The sequence below is a fragment of the Thunnus thynnus genome, chromosome 9, assembly GCF_963924715.1.
Source record: "Thunnus thynnus chromosome 9, fThuThy2.1, whole genome shotgun sequence".
Taxonomy (NCBI): Eukaryota; Metazoa; Chordata; class Actinopteri; order Scombriformes; family Scombridae; genus Thunnus; species Thunnus thynnus.
Window position 1 is genome coordinate 23,927,458 of NC_089525.1, and position 16,045 is coordinate 23,943,502.

The following is a 16,045-nucleotide window of genomic DNA, read 5'->3' on the forward strand; positions in this document are numbered from 1 at the left end:
AGTGACAAAACACATATTGAAGCTATTATGTGCTCTCGTATGTGTCACAGTGTGTTTTCATTGGGGTCGAATGATTTCTGCACTTTGTTCTCTGCATGCTGAGAAAATTATTTGATCTCCAGCTGATGAAACCATTTCAAAGCTCCATTGAACAAACTCAAAAATGATCTTAGTCTTCAAAATGTTGAATTTTCGGAGACATTAAAGTTTCACCAATCAGCAGCTCCTGTGTTAATGCTGCTTTCACAGCATATTTGCTCTACAATACGTCTTCCCACTTTCTAAATTCCATCGACTGCAGTTGACAGACAGTAAAAAACTACTGACGTGTTGAGCCGCTGTCAGTCTTCCTCCGCTGCTACATACCAGTAAAGCCAGTGATCTAAGCATTACAATTTACCAGTGGGATATTGACGGGCATGTTGATGTGTTAATGCGGATGGCCTCTGGGGTGACGCGCTTATGTTTTTGTTTTATTCTTTTCACACTCACTTCCAAACTAATTTAAAAAGACAGATGGCTGTGCTTATTAAGTAGCATCTAGAGAGACAATTAAGAGAGAGAAGTGGGCGCTTCATGCAGGAGCTACTGTAGTGAGTCCTGCACCTATTGGGAATCAATGACCCCCACACAATGATTTCAACTTGTCCTAACAAACTGTATTGATTCTTGACATCCAGCAGGCTTCATTGTTTTATTATCTTGAAATTATTTTCTCTTTCTGGGACATTAAGGCGAATAAGGAGACTCATAAATCTGAGCTTGAGACTTGCTGTCAATGTGGCCACACAACAAAAAATAAATCCAAAGGGAAACTTGATTTTTTTTTTTTTTTTTTTTTTTTAAGTGCAGCTGGATTTTTTCGATTGAATGAAGTCAACATATTGAAAGCCTGAAAAAATAACTCAGCACTTTCTGTCACCTCGCGCCTCGTACTGCTTCAGCAGAAAGAACTGCAACAATGAGTGATGTGTTGAAAGACATCAGCTCAAAGGCGGTTTTTTTATGCTGTGGGTGCCATTCAGTTACAATTACTGCTGTGTGCTACAGATTTGCTGTGGAAGATTTGGTACATCCTTGAAAAAAAAAATAGCACTGCAGCAAAGCTCTGGCATGTACAGTACAAGTCAAAAGTTTAGACACTTTCTCATTCAAGAGAATGGGGAAAACTTTTGACTGGTACCGTACGTAAGACAAAGCCTCTTAAAATACTTATGTTTACATTTACCACTGACAGAATAATTATGAAAAGCTTTGTGTCGTGACTGGAAACTCTTTTCTTCATCGCTCACCTTCCGTCGTTACTGTCAGGCAGGCGTGAAAAAAGCAGTAGTAGTGAGTCTCTCAGGTGTATTTCAGATCCGGTTAGAGCATTTTCTTCGTCTCCTGAAATAACACCTGACAACACACAGCAAGTAGGACTCACCTGCTTCGACGAGAGCGAATATAGAACAGTTACATTTACAGTTTTCAGGTGACATTATTACTCACATGGATATCACAGAGTAACAATGAGCCCATTTGCACATGAAGTGCTCTCATTAAGCACCAGATGGATTTTGTCTCATAGGAGAGGAATAATTAAGTTGAAATCAATACTAGAATTACAGAGGTGAAACTGGAGCCTACAGTACATTAGCTGTAAAGTATTCCCGCTGCAAAAATCCTTATCTCCACTCTGTGATGGCCCTGCAGGGAAATTGACTTCATCCTCAGAGAGGCATAATCTCAAATATAACTCTACACCTTAAATGTGGCAATTACAGCCATTTACAAGCAAGCGTTGGAGTCCTCGATGAGTCTCTAATATTCCACAACTTCAAACTGCAAGAAGTTATTTCAAAACTTAAACTAGAGGCGAAAACATGAATGCTCAGGGTGATTATTTAGAGAATTTAACCTTTTAATTTATTGCAGCTAAATTGTTTAATCAAGTATAGCATTTTGATATCCAAGACTGCCAACTAAAGGAACGGTGTCATATAAATTATAGGTCTAGTGAAACAAAGAAATCTTTGACGCTTTTGGCATTTGCTCATCATAACAGACACAATACAAAGAGAAAGGAAAGGTTGGAGGAAAGCGATAACGGTCTCAGAGGACTCCTCATTTTTATTGCTGGTTAGAAGAGAGAATATTTTCTGAAGAACTACAAGCACCATGTTAATAATCACACATACTGCCAAAAATATTAAAAGCTTTGACCATCGCATTTTACATTTATCTGACATGTATCAGATGTAGAATATCTGGAATCTTTCCTGGTTTACATAAACGGGACAACTTCCTGCGTTGGATGGATTGAACGTCGGTGTTGGACATTAATTATGAGGTGCAGAATCTGCAATCTGGACACTGGGCTGTTAGATCAGTGGGATGAACTAAAAAAATCAGACCACACTTTTGGAAATGTAAACAAAGTTTACTGCCAACTGATGTGCAAACACTCAGATCCCTGATACCACTTGACTAGCTACAGTACTACAACTGTTTTGTATAATGCAAAGGGTAAATTGGGGGCCCCAACTTGCATTTGACTGGATATATTTATGTACTGTATACACTGAGTGTAAATACATTTATCTACACGCGTGAGTGCAAGATGAGTGCAACATTTCACAGGAAGAGGAAAGAGGTTGATGTATAAATACCCATAAATACTTTTCTGAGTTATTTGACACACATGAAGAAATAGCAAACAGGATAAGAACTTGGAAAATCCTTTTTCTATCTCACAGCTTTTAAAGTCAAATGGCACAGGGGAGAAAAAAAAAAAAAAAAACACTCTTAAACTCCTAAACTCAATCTGTCCCCATCACAGCTGAAATGATGGCTGAGCCCCTGCCTGTCACAGACTCTATCAAGCATATTGAGGCTATCGTAACTGATGGACCATACCGGAGAGCAGATTCAGTTCCTACAGCAATATATGAAAGCAGATGCATGCTGTCATCAAACTGTAGAACCCACAGTAATAACAAGACAAACTCAATAAAGCTGCCAGTTCTATCAACCTGCTGCCGCTGCAAATTTAAAGTATTACTCAGCCAATGACTCTCACAGCGGAATACTGTAGTACTGGTATGCCAAAAAAAAAAGCAAAAAAGTCCCACAAGAGAGAACATAAAACACATAAAAGCACTCGTCACGGGTGACATCCATGACATCTGTGCTGCACGAGCAGCAGCAAGTTAAATTTGAAGCCGTCGTCCTTGGCAAGTTAAAGGCAATGCTGATTAGAATTCAGCGGTAGCAAACACCCAAATCCCTTTAGAGCCCCGGCAAGTGGATTCACTGTCAAGGTCCGGCAGTGACAACAAGACTAATTACTCCATAATGTGAATCATCCCTCTCTTTCAACCCAAGACAGGAGTCCTGGATCGCTGAGAATTGGCTGGGTGATTACAATGTGGCCTCATAAGCATCGGCCATACATACAGATTAACTGTGGCCCAATCCATCAAAACAGAGAGCTGGTCGTTACCACGGTGAGTTAGCATGCAGTTCCATCAAAATGCTGCTTCGGACAATTTTGTCTAGTCTGACTTTGTTTTCTACTGGGTGTGTGAAACAGGCGCTTACATATGGTAATACATATTCAACAGCCTTTACATCGTCTGCAGTCTGAAAGTCGGATGAGAAAGTTTTACTCTTTGATGTGTTCATTTACGTGTACAGTAGGTTTGCTGAATTCAAAGAATCGGCTCTCTGTTCAGCGACATGTGAAATGGACAATAAAATCATTTTTATTCTTTGTGCCGTTTTATTTCGTGTGGCTGTGATTCAACAGATAAAAAAAGACACTGTCTGTCTAAGAAGATTGCTTCTTTAATTGGCTTTTAGGCGACTTTTGAATTCGCTAAATTCCTGTGTCAAATGTCTAAATCACGCTCACTGGACTGAAACATTTATACAAACATCTGTCACATATTCACATCTGCTGGATAATGTGCAGGTGTTCCAAGTTCAGCATATAAGAAATGCAAATCAACACAAACAAGTGCGTTCTGGTGGAAATTGGATTTTCATTCAGTTAAATCAATGAATTTCAGCCTGCGTTTCCCAAGATAACAGAAACAACACCAAACAATACCACATGTGAATAATTGTAACTTTTGAGATCCTTTGAATTTCAGCAGAATGAGCTGTTCAGTCCACTGTCAGAATATTTATATATATAAAGTATTTAATATTAACTCAACAAAGAGAGGTCCGGCTTCTCTTTTTTCCTTTCCTGACCTCACAGAAAGCACTTAAATCTCTCTTAAAATCAATTTTTTCCTTCAATAGATTTCTCCTCCAGAGTTGTTCTCGTCACATTTTAACACTGTTTATATATTACTCAGTGTCAGCTGACAGCTGGCATGAAGTGTAGACTGACATTTGAGAGTAGATAGACAGCCTCCATCCACGGTCCCGAGCGCGAGAGACAAATGTGACGAGCAGCGAGGCAGAGAACGAAGCCGGCCCGTGATTGATACAGGTGCCACTGCGAGAGGTCAGAACCATGCCTCAAAAAACGGGGCCATCGATTCTCCTGCCCTTTAAACAAACAAAGGGACATCTCTGCACCGAGCCTATGCTGTGCTGTTACAGGCTCCGACTTCTTCCAGCCTCTCAGAAATAACTCCTAACATCAAACGTGGTTGAATAACAACAATGTTTTCAATATTTATGCAGAGTATTTTTGCATTGTCACTGTGCTCCATGCAGAGTTGAAACCCAATTCTGCTTCACTTTGGGAGAAAAGCACTGCACTATTTTTAGTTTTAATGCCTTTCCTCTATCTCCATTTGCCTCATGTCTTTTTCCTGATAGAGCGCTGTTGAGAGTTGCTGGGGCATTGCCGAAATCTATTCCCCTCCTGCTAAGGCTGCTGTTTAGAGGCTCTCATTAATAAGAGAGGACTGTAAGGAAACCAGCATGACGAGGAGGACCGTCTCCCTCCCCCCACATCCCACCGCAGCACCCGCCGCCCAATCTGAGGTGAGAAAAACCACAGTAAACACAAGGATATGGGAGGAAAAAAGTCTTTGAGTCCCAGAGTCTCTTGGTGGGCTAATAAAGTGAAATGAGGCCTATCATTTATCACATGTGTGCCACTGGAGCGATCCAAAAGAAACCGTGCATGGAGGGCCGGACACATGTTTGTGAGGTGATTATCTCTGTAAACGCAGAGAGAACCGGGCATGCACGGAGCAGTTGGTGGGCTGCAGTAAAGGTCAGACTTTAAGAGGGAGTGCGAGAGGTCTTTGCCACTTCAAACATCCGGCTTCACAATATGCGCATGGTTCTGTTTTACGTCCACATCTCCCTGCGGTTCAGCTGGCATATGTTAGAGCCAGATAGCCTCAAATATAAAGACCACAATCATCGTTTTTCTTCCTTTCTGCTGACCTCTCCAAACAGACTTGTATCAGAAACATGCCTTTGTTGTAACCATGTTGTTACCATATGAAACTATATTTGAGTTTTTTTGTTGTTGTTTTCCTATATGAAAAGCAAATTCAAAATCTACTGGTTTAAATATTACTTTTGAAATATTAAATATGATTGAAATAGCAGAAATCTACACCTAAAATGTCAGAGACATGATGCTTTGTTTTTATTAGGTTACTCAAAAATATCTACCCCACCTGATACTGTACATTGGCAGGTCAGTACTGTAGATCAGTATCATCTTATCAGAAATACATCCGTATCAGCACATACTGTATGTTGACAGATCTGTATATACAAATTGTCACGACTAAATAGATGTTTTTATAAGTTGTATTGTTAAGTAGTTATAATCAGTTCATTTCCACTGATGTTTTGGCATCGAGAGTCTGATAAAAGATGCTATTAAGTTGCATTATGGGAAATGTTTGTGGTTTTATTTTGTTAGGGAATGAAAATCAGGATATCTTGGCCTCTGCTGCTTTGATTTTGATCAATTTATGTTTGAATCTGTTGCTTATGAGTCCCCTGACTTTATAAAAGTACAGTACTAAAACACTGGAGTACCCCTTTTAATGCTTTTCCTTCATTATGAAACATTTGCATAAAACATTTGCAGAACATTTTAAATCATGCATTGTTTACATCCACGTTTGCTAGCTTGCAGTCTTCCTTTTCTTTGTTGGTGCATCGCTATGTCTGTTTGCGTGTTACCGCTACAAACTGCCGATCAGCAGAACAGTTTGAAACAGGAGTGTGTCTTGTGGCGCTCACACGCATGCTTGTGCAGCCTTGTGCGCAGTACAAACACAGCAGGAACCCACTCGTAAAAACATTGCTCCTACTAGTAATAAACAACTCCACGGGGAGCTTTTAAATGTTACAGTCATCTTAGTCATCTTAGTGAATATTGTTGGAATGTCAAATGCCGTATATTTCTTTTCCACAGCTCTTTAAAAAGCACGTTTAGGAGCCAAAAAAATATGTTAAGTGACAGTATTGGGCTAAAATAATCTATATGTCAGGCTTACACAGCTAAACAGTAGCAGAAATCAGATCTTCAGTATAAATATTCACTACATACAAAATATAAATATGCACAATTGGTTTGAACAGAGCAGCATTTCATTGTTATTATCCAGTTGGCTGTGGTGTCTCCACTCTGGGCAGCAAACATTAATTCCCTTTGATTAATTCTACTGCAATGGATTGGTGCAATTTACCAAAGAAATCTAATAAGACCTTTGAGGAGATGAATGAACCTTATTTACCTTCATTCACGTTATCGTACTGTCCATGATTCACTATGCCGGTTGTCCACATTGTTGTAGTCCAGAGAAAGACACTGAGCAGGGTTTGAATAATAATAAAATTTGGCATCATATGTGGAATAACAAGTCTTTTATGGAAAGTCCCAAACATGTCGTCTAGAGTTAATAGTGACAACATTATGGCTTGTTAAAGCTGATGCCAATACAGATTTTTATTGGAGCTTTTTTTTTTTTTTACTGGAGCTTGTAGCTAATATGTTGTTCTCCAAAGAAATGGCAAAGATTCAGTGTTCAGACTGCCTTAAGACCATCACAGGACAGAAAAACTCTCCACAGAAGTTCTTTTAAGTGGATTAACAGCTCCTCAAGGAAAGGTTATTTTCATTACACGTTTTACACAACAATAAATCTATTTAATCCCAATTCACATACAGTGAAATTACTTCTTTATGTAATAGATAAATAACTGCTTAGACAGTATGTGTATGTAAATACACACTCTTTCTCTACCTACACACACCTCCACCCCAAAACGACTGAAAAGCGAGCCGCTGTTGGAAGTAATTGAGCTGTGCTTCTGAGTGTGTTGTGGAAAATAGAAGCAAGCTCTCAGTGGGTTGTCCGCCGGAGTGATGTAAGACGCGTGTATACAGTGAGAGGAAAGGTCATCAGTGAGGGACCCATAAATCGTTCTGACACTCAAACACTAAAGCACATGTTTCTAATCAGCTCGGGTTCAAATAATATTATGGTTGAAGAATTCACCGCCGCAGTCATTAGCCGTTATCAAAGACTAACTTTAGTGCGGCGAGACTTGAGGGGCTTATGGGTTTAAAACCACTGGGAACTCGAGGCATGAAGAATAATTATCTACATTCACAGTGAGTGGTTCAGGCAGGTGGAATGCTTTCCGCTTTTCTGCTCAAACCTGCTTGTATTTTCTACAGGCTGATCAAATATTTTAGTTAAAACGTCACCCCGCGGAGGAAAACATTTAGCAGCACCCTCCCACCACACGCTTACCTCGCTCCACAGCTCCTCAAGCTAGAGCTAAACTTTTACCTACAAGCCAGTCACAACAGTGAGTCCAAAACCTAAAAACGTGAGCTTTTTGTGTATCACTTCCTGCCTTCTGCGTGACAAGCAATTATTCCACTCCATATATCTCACTGAAGACTTTTTGGATACTCATTCTGCACTGGGCGATGAGCTTGGCAGCAGTGTGTTGACTGTCATTTCCACAATGGACTCCCTTTTTTTCACATAACTCCAGCCAGTAATTCGCACATACTTCTTTGGGAACAGTTCACCCAACCATAAAAAAGCCTTAAATCCTGGAGCTAAAACAGGGATTCAGTGCTAGAGGAGATACTGGTTTGTTTGTTGTTTTTTTTTTCTTCTGCTTTTTCTTTTTTTGGGGGGGGGGGGGGGGGGGCAGGTATTGTTAGATAGAGGAAGTGAGGCTGTTTCAAAAGGAAATTTGTATTTCCAATGTGTGTTGGTCTGTGAGGTTAATTATTACAGTACAGACAGTAATTTGCTCTTTGTATTGGTACTTATCTCCGCTCACAGCTGGTGTGTTTTTCCAAGTGGACAGCCATTAATCAAGCCTTTCTCCTGCAGGAAGTTGGACTATCCATCACCCCTCTCTCTCTCTCTCTCTCTCTCTCTCTCTCTCTCTTTAGCCCCTCTGCTACTGTACCTCGCCTGTCCCAGCAGGCACTAAACCTTTTCATTTTACATGCCCAAGTGCAACCTTGAATATAATTTCTGCATTTTCCTGCAGTGACGGGTTGAGTGAACCTTATGCTCAAATTGGAGCGTTTTGCAGGAAGTAGGTGTGATTGGTTGAAGTGGGCTGTTTGTCTGTCACTCAGGAAGAATGGGTACGCGAACGCAATCATTTCACGTCCACTCGACTGACAGTGAAATACCTATTCACATGCTACACTATTAATCACTGAGCTGTTAAACGTTGCTTCATTCTGCGTGTCCGTCTCCTCGAAGACCATGAATTAAAACATAACAGAAACAAAGTTGATAGAAATTCAAAGGTTCGATGTTATGTAGAGCCGTCCTTCAAGGGGGGTTAAAAGGCAGTTTGAGCTACAACAGTCTTATACTGAATGGAGGTTTTCATTATGTAGTGTGTTCACAGTGGAAAAGTGACACTCAAGGATGTCAGTATACATACTGTTTGATTTCTATGTGCTATTGATGGACATTATTTTGTTCCACAATACACCGTACTAAAGGAAATGGAGAAGCTTCTCACAACCTTTTTTTTTCTTTAAATTGTGGTGATGCAGCTCCAGGAAGACCTCCAGAAAATAAAAAAATCATTTTGCTTTCTCTGTGAATTTTGATTGGTAGCAGCATTCCAAGGTCTCAGTTTGACTGATAGTTGTTGATGGTGAGTCTCTCATCACTCGTTAGTCCAAAATATAAAAAAGAACATTGGTTTCTAGTGTACAACTGCAAAACAAATATACTGTGAACATAAGTGCCATAAATTCTTTAATCTCAAGTCTCAAATGATAGCCGGGGGCCAGGGCCATAATGAACAAATGATGGCTGGTCACCACTGGATTCCAGTTGCTGTCTGGATTCAAGCGTTAATAAATTCTACTGTTAATAAAAATCCACGCCTCATGTAGATGTTAATTTAAATTAAAAGTCTACCAGGAACAGGAGGGTTGTGCCCTTTCGAGCTGTTGGGAGGCTTTTAGTGTAAAATATTGGCACAGGAGGTGTTGAGTTTCATTTATATTAGGCTAATCAACAACATCTGAAGAACTGCGAAAGGATGTGACAGGGAATAATTAGTGAATGAAAACAGTGTTTATGTTAGAGAAGAGAAGTGATGAGTATGACATCACTGTTGTTGTTGTACTGATGGAATAAGCGCAAGTGAAATGTGTGTTAGACTAAATTTATCAAGACAATGGAGAGACATGGAGGAAGTTTAGAGTTGGTGTTAACAGCACATTAAAATGGGAGCAAATAAAGTCCTTGTTCTGTCTGCAGCTAAGGTAAACAAATGCCCCGGCTACTATTTCAGACTCTACAGTATATGATACATATACCCCCTTATCTACTGAGCAAAAATGCCTTCGTCACATATCAGATGGGATTTAGCTGCTAACACACAAAGCCCTCGCTGCCATCTACTTCATACAGAACGTCACTGGCCTGTCCACCCTATCAGCTCTGTTTTGTTCCTCTTTGCTCTGTCACTCTAAAGCAGATCTGTAAAACAGTGGGTGATCTGCCAGCTTGTGCATCTAAAAACCCTTCCAAGTCTTTTGTCTGGGATGTAGCTCACAGGCAGACACACACACACACACACACTCACACACACACACACACACATCCAAAGACTCCTCATCAGGTTTATGAGCTGTAACCCTGCTGCATCATAAATTATCCAGTCTCCTCAAAACAATGCAAAAAGGGGCCTTGTAGACGTTACAGTCTCTTCTTTCAGGGTGCGACCAGATTTAAAAAAAAAAAGCCTTGTGGAAGGAAGATGTGAGAATAAAATCAAAGCACATTTTTTGGACGCGGTGTGGAGAGAGTTTCAGTAACAGAGGTGGTAAACTGAGGGAGAGCGAGAGCTGGTGCGGCTCCGCTGCCTGACTCTGCTCTTGCCTCAAACCAAAATGCACTTATTCTATTTTTTGCATGAGCAGAAGCATAAGGGCTCAAGCTGAGTAAAACAATGATTCAAGGTTGCGGTGATAAATGAGCGTGTCTGCTCTGATAGCAGAAGGTCATGTGCATCGGCCCCCAGTGTGCGTCTGCCATCTAGCACGCAGCAAGGGTGCTCTGTTGGCATGCCACGACACGACAACGCTTTTTTCCAGTTTCAGCGATTGCCACGGGCCGATTTCATTGTTTTTTGTGCATTGAGCTCGAGGCGCACTTAGGAACACAGGCAGTTTAGCTTAACTTGTCCAGCAGATGTTGGATTATTATATTTTTTAGGCTTATAGGATGAAAGCATGACTGAGTGTCTTGCTTAAGGACAGTAGCTTGCTGAAAGAGACAAACTGGCAGCTGCAAGGATCAAACCTGAGATGTTTCAGTGGAGACACATAAACACTGAAAGCTGTTCCAGCTATGAGCAACCGTCATGTTATTGTGTATTATGTACAGAGGGCACTGAAGTGCCACGTAAGAGTGAGAGAGGTTTTAATTCTGAAATGTAGGGTTCACTCACTTCTTCGTTATTTTAAAATCAATATCTGAATTTAAAATTCATGAATGTATGGGAGCATAAATAAATAAAACCTCCACTTTTCGCAAATGCTGCAGTTGCTGACTAGAAAACACTACATCATGTAACAAGAGTTTCACTCATGTCAAGCAGCTTCCTTCCTGCTCTTTGTCATCACAATGAAAAAATTAAGACTTTACTCACAGATAAAGCTCAAAGAAAGCATCTTCATTTGGAAGTCAACTCATACAGAAGGCATTTACACATAAAAAAGGTTCATTTAAACGTTATTTACAGGAAACAACTGGTTTGACTCAAATAGAAAAATAAAAATTTCCCTTCTCTCCTTTGTGTCTGTCGCCTCCTCTTCATTTTCATATATACCTCCGCTCTTTCTCCACCTCCTCTCTCCTGGGTACAGCTCTCTGTTTGACAAGTGCCTTACCCCTCACAGCTTTTCTTCCACAAACAGGTCAGAGGAAGATCAATAATGTGTGTGGATAGGCTGTTATCTCTGTAGGCCTTATCAGCTCCACTTAAATGGTGTTTCATGGAAATTCCTTGAAACGTAATCCCCGGAGACGGAAGACAAAAGAAAAATGTCCCTCTATCAAAAACATCAAATGTTTTGATTCGAATAAGTTTCACTTATCTGTTCGCTGCATATCACAACAATAGAAGCTCAGAGGGGGGGAAAAAAAAAAGACTATCATTCGAGTAACGAACTGAATAGCTTGTTGAGCTGATGAATATCCTGAAACTGTGTGTTAATACACAAGAGTGTATCTTAGAGAGCGTACTGTAATACAGCTGGAGGAATGTGCTGATAAGCTCTGTGTGTTTTCAGCCGCTGCAGGTCATACAGAGCAGGGTAGTAGGAAAGCGGGGAAACGTTAAAAGCAGAGAAATGCTTCTTTTATTGGTGAAGTTGGCAAACAACAGCCAAAATCAATAACAAGCATCTAAGGTGCTTCAAAAAAAACAGTAACAAGTGCTTGTTTTGAGCTTTTAGCAGCAAATACAGCAATTACATCGGTTACATTAACACCCTGCTGAAACACTGTAGCTGTGCTCCGTAATTGAACAAACACAGGCTGTTAGATTCATATCAAATGGGATAAAACTCCTTTTACACACAGCTTACCAGTCTGTATTAAGGGTAGGAAATTTCTTGTGCCCTTAACATTTGAAATGAGTGAAAAAGTGTGTTCAGTTCAGTATCAGTGATATTTCCTATATAGTAAATGTGATCTTTTCATTTCCATGGACACGGACTGAGCTGCTAAACGTCAATAAGCGCTCAGAAAGCACCATGTTTCTGTTACAGCGGTTTCTCTGCATTCTATAAGTGAGTGTTTTTGTTACTGTCATGTTTGGCGAGGTAAGAGAGTTTTCAAGGTTTCCAAAGCACTTGATTTTAATATCTTAGACACCCTGGTGCCTCTCTTTGTCTAACATCTTTTCACACTATCACACACTGAGGTGAGTCAGTGCTCCACCATTTTAACTGCAACAGCCAGGAGAAGTCATGTATTAACCATCAGGGTAACACTTTATTTTAAACCCTCCTCTTGAGCACTTGTAGATAAGTAATATTCACATTTATAACACTATAATGTGGTTATAAGCAGAGATGAGGACAATTTTATGTGTTTGTCAACTCTAAATCCTGTGAAGGATATAAAGGATATTAAATAACACAGTTGTATTACATATGAAACCATTTAAACCATGATGAAGGCCATTACATGTGACTGAAACCTCCAGATGAAATTAAGTCATTTCTTTTGTCAAACTACTATTTCTGAAGACGAGAACGAACCTTTAAACGCAACACGTCTTAATGAGTTTTGAACTGTGGATGTAATCATATATCATTATTTTTGATTACAGCTATGTTATATTGTGTTATCACGTTAATTAACAGCCAATTATGGATGCTTCACTGGATGTATTGTTAGCAAATGCATTAATAAATACTTGAAGGAATAGTTCAACATTTTAGGAAATATGCTTATTCGCTGTCTTTCAGGGAAATTGTGTTATTAATTGTGGATTATTGAAAAGTGGCACCAATCTCCTCATCTAACTGTTAGCAAATAAACATAAACAAAATGCTCATAAGTGCATTATAATGTATTATGTATTATTAATGTTTATTTACTGCTTAAAAATGCTGTATAGGAGCATCAAAGTCAAAGCGTTAACCACCATGGGTAATAATAGAAACATCCAGGTTCAATTATTTACACAGACGATACATTTGATTCCAAAAAAAGTGCCACAGTGGTTTCCACAGGATGTGAATGTAATCTGTTAAACTTGTCTTGCAGTTTCCTCGGCGTCTCTCTCTCTCCACTCCAGGCAAGTCTTTGCCCCGAGGCTTCCTGTGATGAGGAAGCTTTGAAACGCTCTCATTTGGGGTTAGTTCTTAAGCTCTTTGTCTTAATCTGCAGATCACTCCTTTATCTGATCGCTCGTGTCTGCATGAGATCAATTTGTATGCAAAACATGGATTTCTGTCTGCGTGTACGAGGCGAGTGAGACTGTGCACTTTGGTATCCTCACAGCAAACGCCGTGTTTTAGATTATTGTTATGGTGTTTCCACCTGATTAGATAGTATAATGATACAGTGTAGAGTGACGGGGAAGACAAGGAAACTGTGGTGATGATGTGCGACAAATTTCATGAGTCAGATTTAATCGTCTACTAAAATTAGTCTCCTTCCTTTTTATCTTTGTTCTAATATCTGCAACAGCCACTGCAGCCTGTCCTTCCTTTGCTCATCTAAAAAAAAAAAGCATATTGTAATATTTAAACCACTATTTAAGATCGCATGAGATTGTCTTCTGTGTTGTTTTTATATATATGGTTTTATACATCTTATGATCTATAATCCGCATCGGTTGATTAGAATGGAAGCAGTGTAATTTCCATGATTTATGAATGAATAAAACAAACCTTTAACCTTGTAGCTTATTTTAAAGTAGCAGTAGTTCAGTCAATAAATGTAACAGTTACAGTAGTGTTGATCGTAGTAGCACTAATGATTGATAGTATATTATAGCAGTAGTACAAGTATTAGTAGTAGTACTAGCAGCTGTGGCATTTGTAGTTGTAATAGTACATTAATGTAACTAGTTGTGTATTTGAAGTAGCAGTACAAAGTGGCAAAATTATTAGTATACTATAGCAGTTAAGGTGGTAGTAATAATGCACTCTGGTGGTAATGGTAGCAGTGTTTTTAGTACAGTAGTAGTACTAGTAGCAGCAGAAGTAATTGTACAAGCACAATAGTAGTAGTAGTTGTTTTAGAGGTGGCAGTAAAACCAGCAGTGGTAACAGGTATAGTAGAGTAGTAGCTCGATGTACACTGATAGTGGTAGTAAGAGTGGCTGTCATAATGTGATGTAAAGTAGTGAAGTAATACTTGAAGTAATATTAGTCATACTGTTTGTTGATGATCTCTTTCAAGAGAGCCAGTGACCAAAAATAAACATATATTAAACAATAGACAAACAATAAATACACAACACAATGAACAACTACAAGTGGTATACAGACTACTTGAGAATATCTTAAAAATGGTTTAATTTCAAAAACATTAACTTGAATCTTGTATTTTGTAGTAAAGTAAGCAGCCTTTCAGTTTTCATGTTCACTTCTGTTCTCGGTTCTGGACTGAATCTGTTTTCAGCTGTTGTCTCCCTCTGCTGTCAGAAATAAATCTCCCTCTCACATCATTGTGGTTGTTGTTTAACTGACGCTGTATGTTGAATCATCAAACTATGGAAGTCATTTGTTCAGTGTTTGCTCTTTATAGTTTATTTTCTATCAGAGTGGAATCCACAGTAGATGAATCACATACATGATGAACACAAAACATGTTGTTGAATCAGGTAAAACTCCAACAATTAATACTTGAGCAGTTTTATGGCTGAAGATGTAAAATACTGTCATGAATTCCAGATGATTTCTGTATAATGTACAGCAGCATTTCTAGTGATTAGAATATACCTGCTGTTGAGATAAACAACATTTCTGTGGCTCATGTGAGGTACAAAAGTAGAGGAACTAATCTGAGTACTTTGGCCCCCTCTTGTGGCTGTATTATTACCTTGTGGCTACACCGCCCACAAGATTAAAGCTCGGCTATAGATATAATGTACTTTGAACCCAACTGAGCCTTGTGTTGTAACATACCGTCTTTAAATTAATCCCTGGCAGCGAAGGCTCCCCTATTACAGCTTATATAACTCTGTAGATGCATGTCTTTGAATCCAGGGAACTGAATTACAAGGCAATTATAAGTTAGAGCAACCAGTCATGGCATTTTGACTTATATGAGAACATCAGGGTGGCTGCATGTGTATAATCATAAAAAGCCTAATAAGGTAGTAAGGAAATAACAGTTTGTACATACTGCACAATGTCTCACAAATATTGTAATAAAAGCTTAGTTCCTTTAACTCACAAACTTCTGTTCAGTTAATGTTACTATTATTGTATCATTGGGTATAATTACATAATCCACATCAAACGCAGAGCGAAAACAAGGCTTCTAAAGAGACCCAGACAGAAAAATACAAGAGTTTCAGCTCAGTATAATTACATAATATAAATGTCTACTAAATGCTAAATGAGACAAACTTCACTTGTACATTTTCATGTCTGTTTATATTTTGTACAATGTTCCTTTTTCTGTGCTGCAGATTCTTGAGCTTCTTTCATGTGTCATATTTTATACAGACCGATTTTATCTGTATTTAATGATGTTGTTCTCTGTTGTGTGTTTACTGTTTACTAAAATTCACACTGCTGCAGGATGGTTGACACGTGACACTGTAGAAGTGAGTCAACAGATAATGTGAAACACTGCTTGAATGCACAGTGATTATTCTAATACTAGATTTTACTATATGAACAAAAAACAGGTATTTTGTCATTTAAAATATACTATATTTGTAGCTCAGGTGAAGCTGGTTGGCTGTTTATTGTAGGGTTGATGGGACGCTCTGTGTCTCCTCCTGTCCCTGAATTTATCACAGTGTACTCTGTGCGTTTAATAAAAAAGTAAGTCGATTTGGACAAAAGCATCTGCCAAATGAATGTAAA

At 39.1% G+C, this 16,045-nt stretch overlaps 1 long non-coding RNA gene across 1 annotated transcript in view; it reads left to right on the forward strand.

Moving 5' to 3' along the window:
- The window catches only part of LOC137189743 (uncharacterized), a 118,128-nt gene that overhangs the window by 81,786 nt on the left and 20,297 nt on the right, over window positions 1-16,045 (forward strand). The window contains exon 2 of the long non-coding RNA XR_010929728.1: window positions 4,819-4,986. This is a non-coding gene — a long non-coding RNA (uncharacterized lncRNA). The remainder of the gene's footprint in view (window positions 1-4,818; window positions 4,987-16,045) is intronic.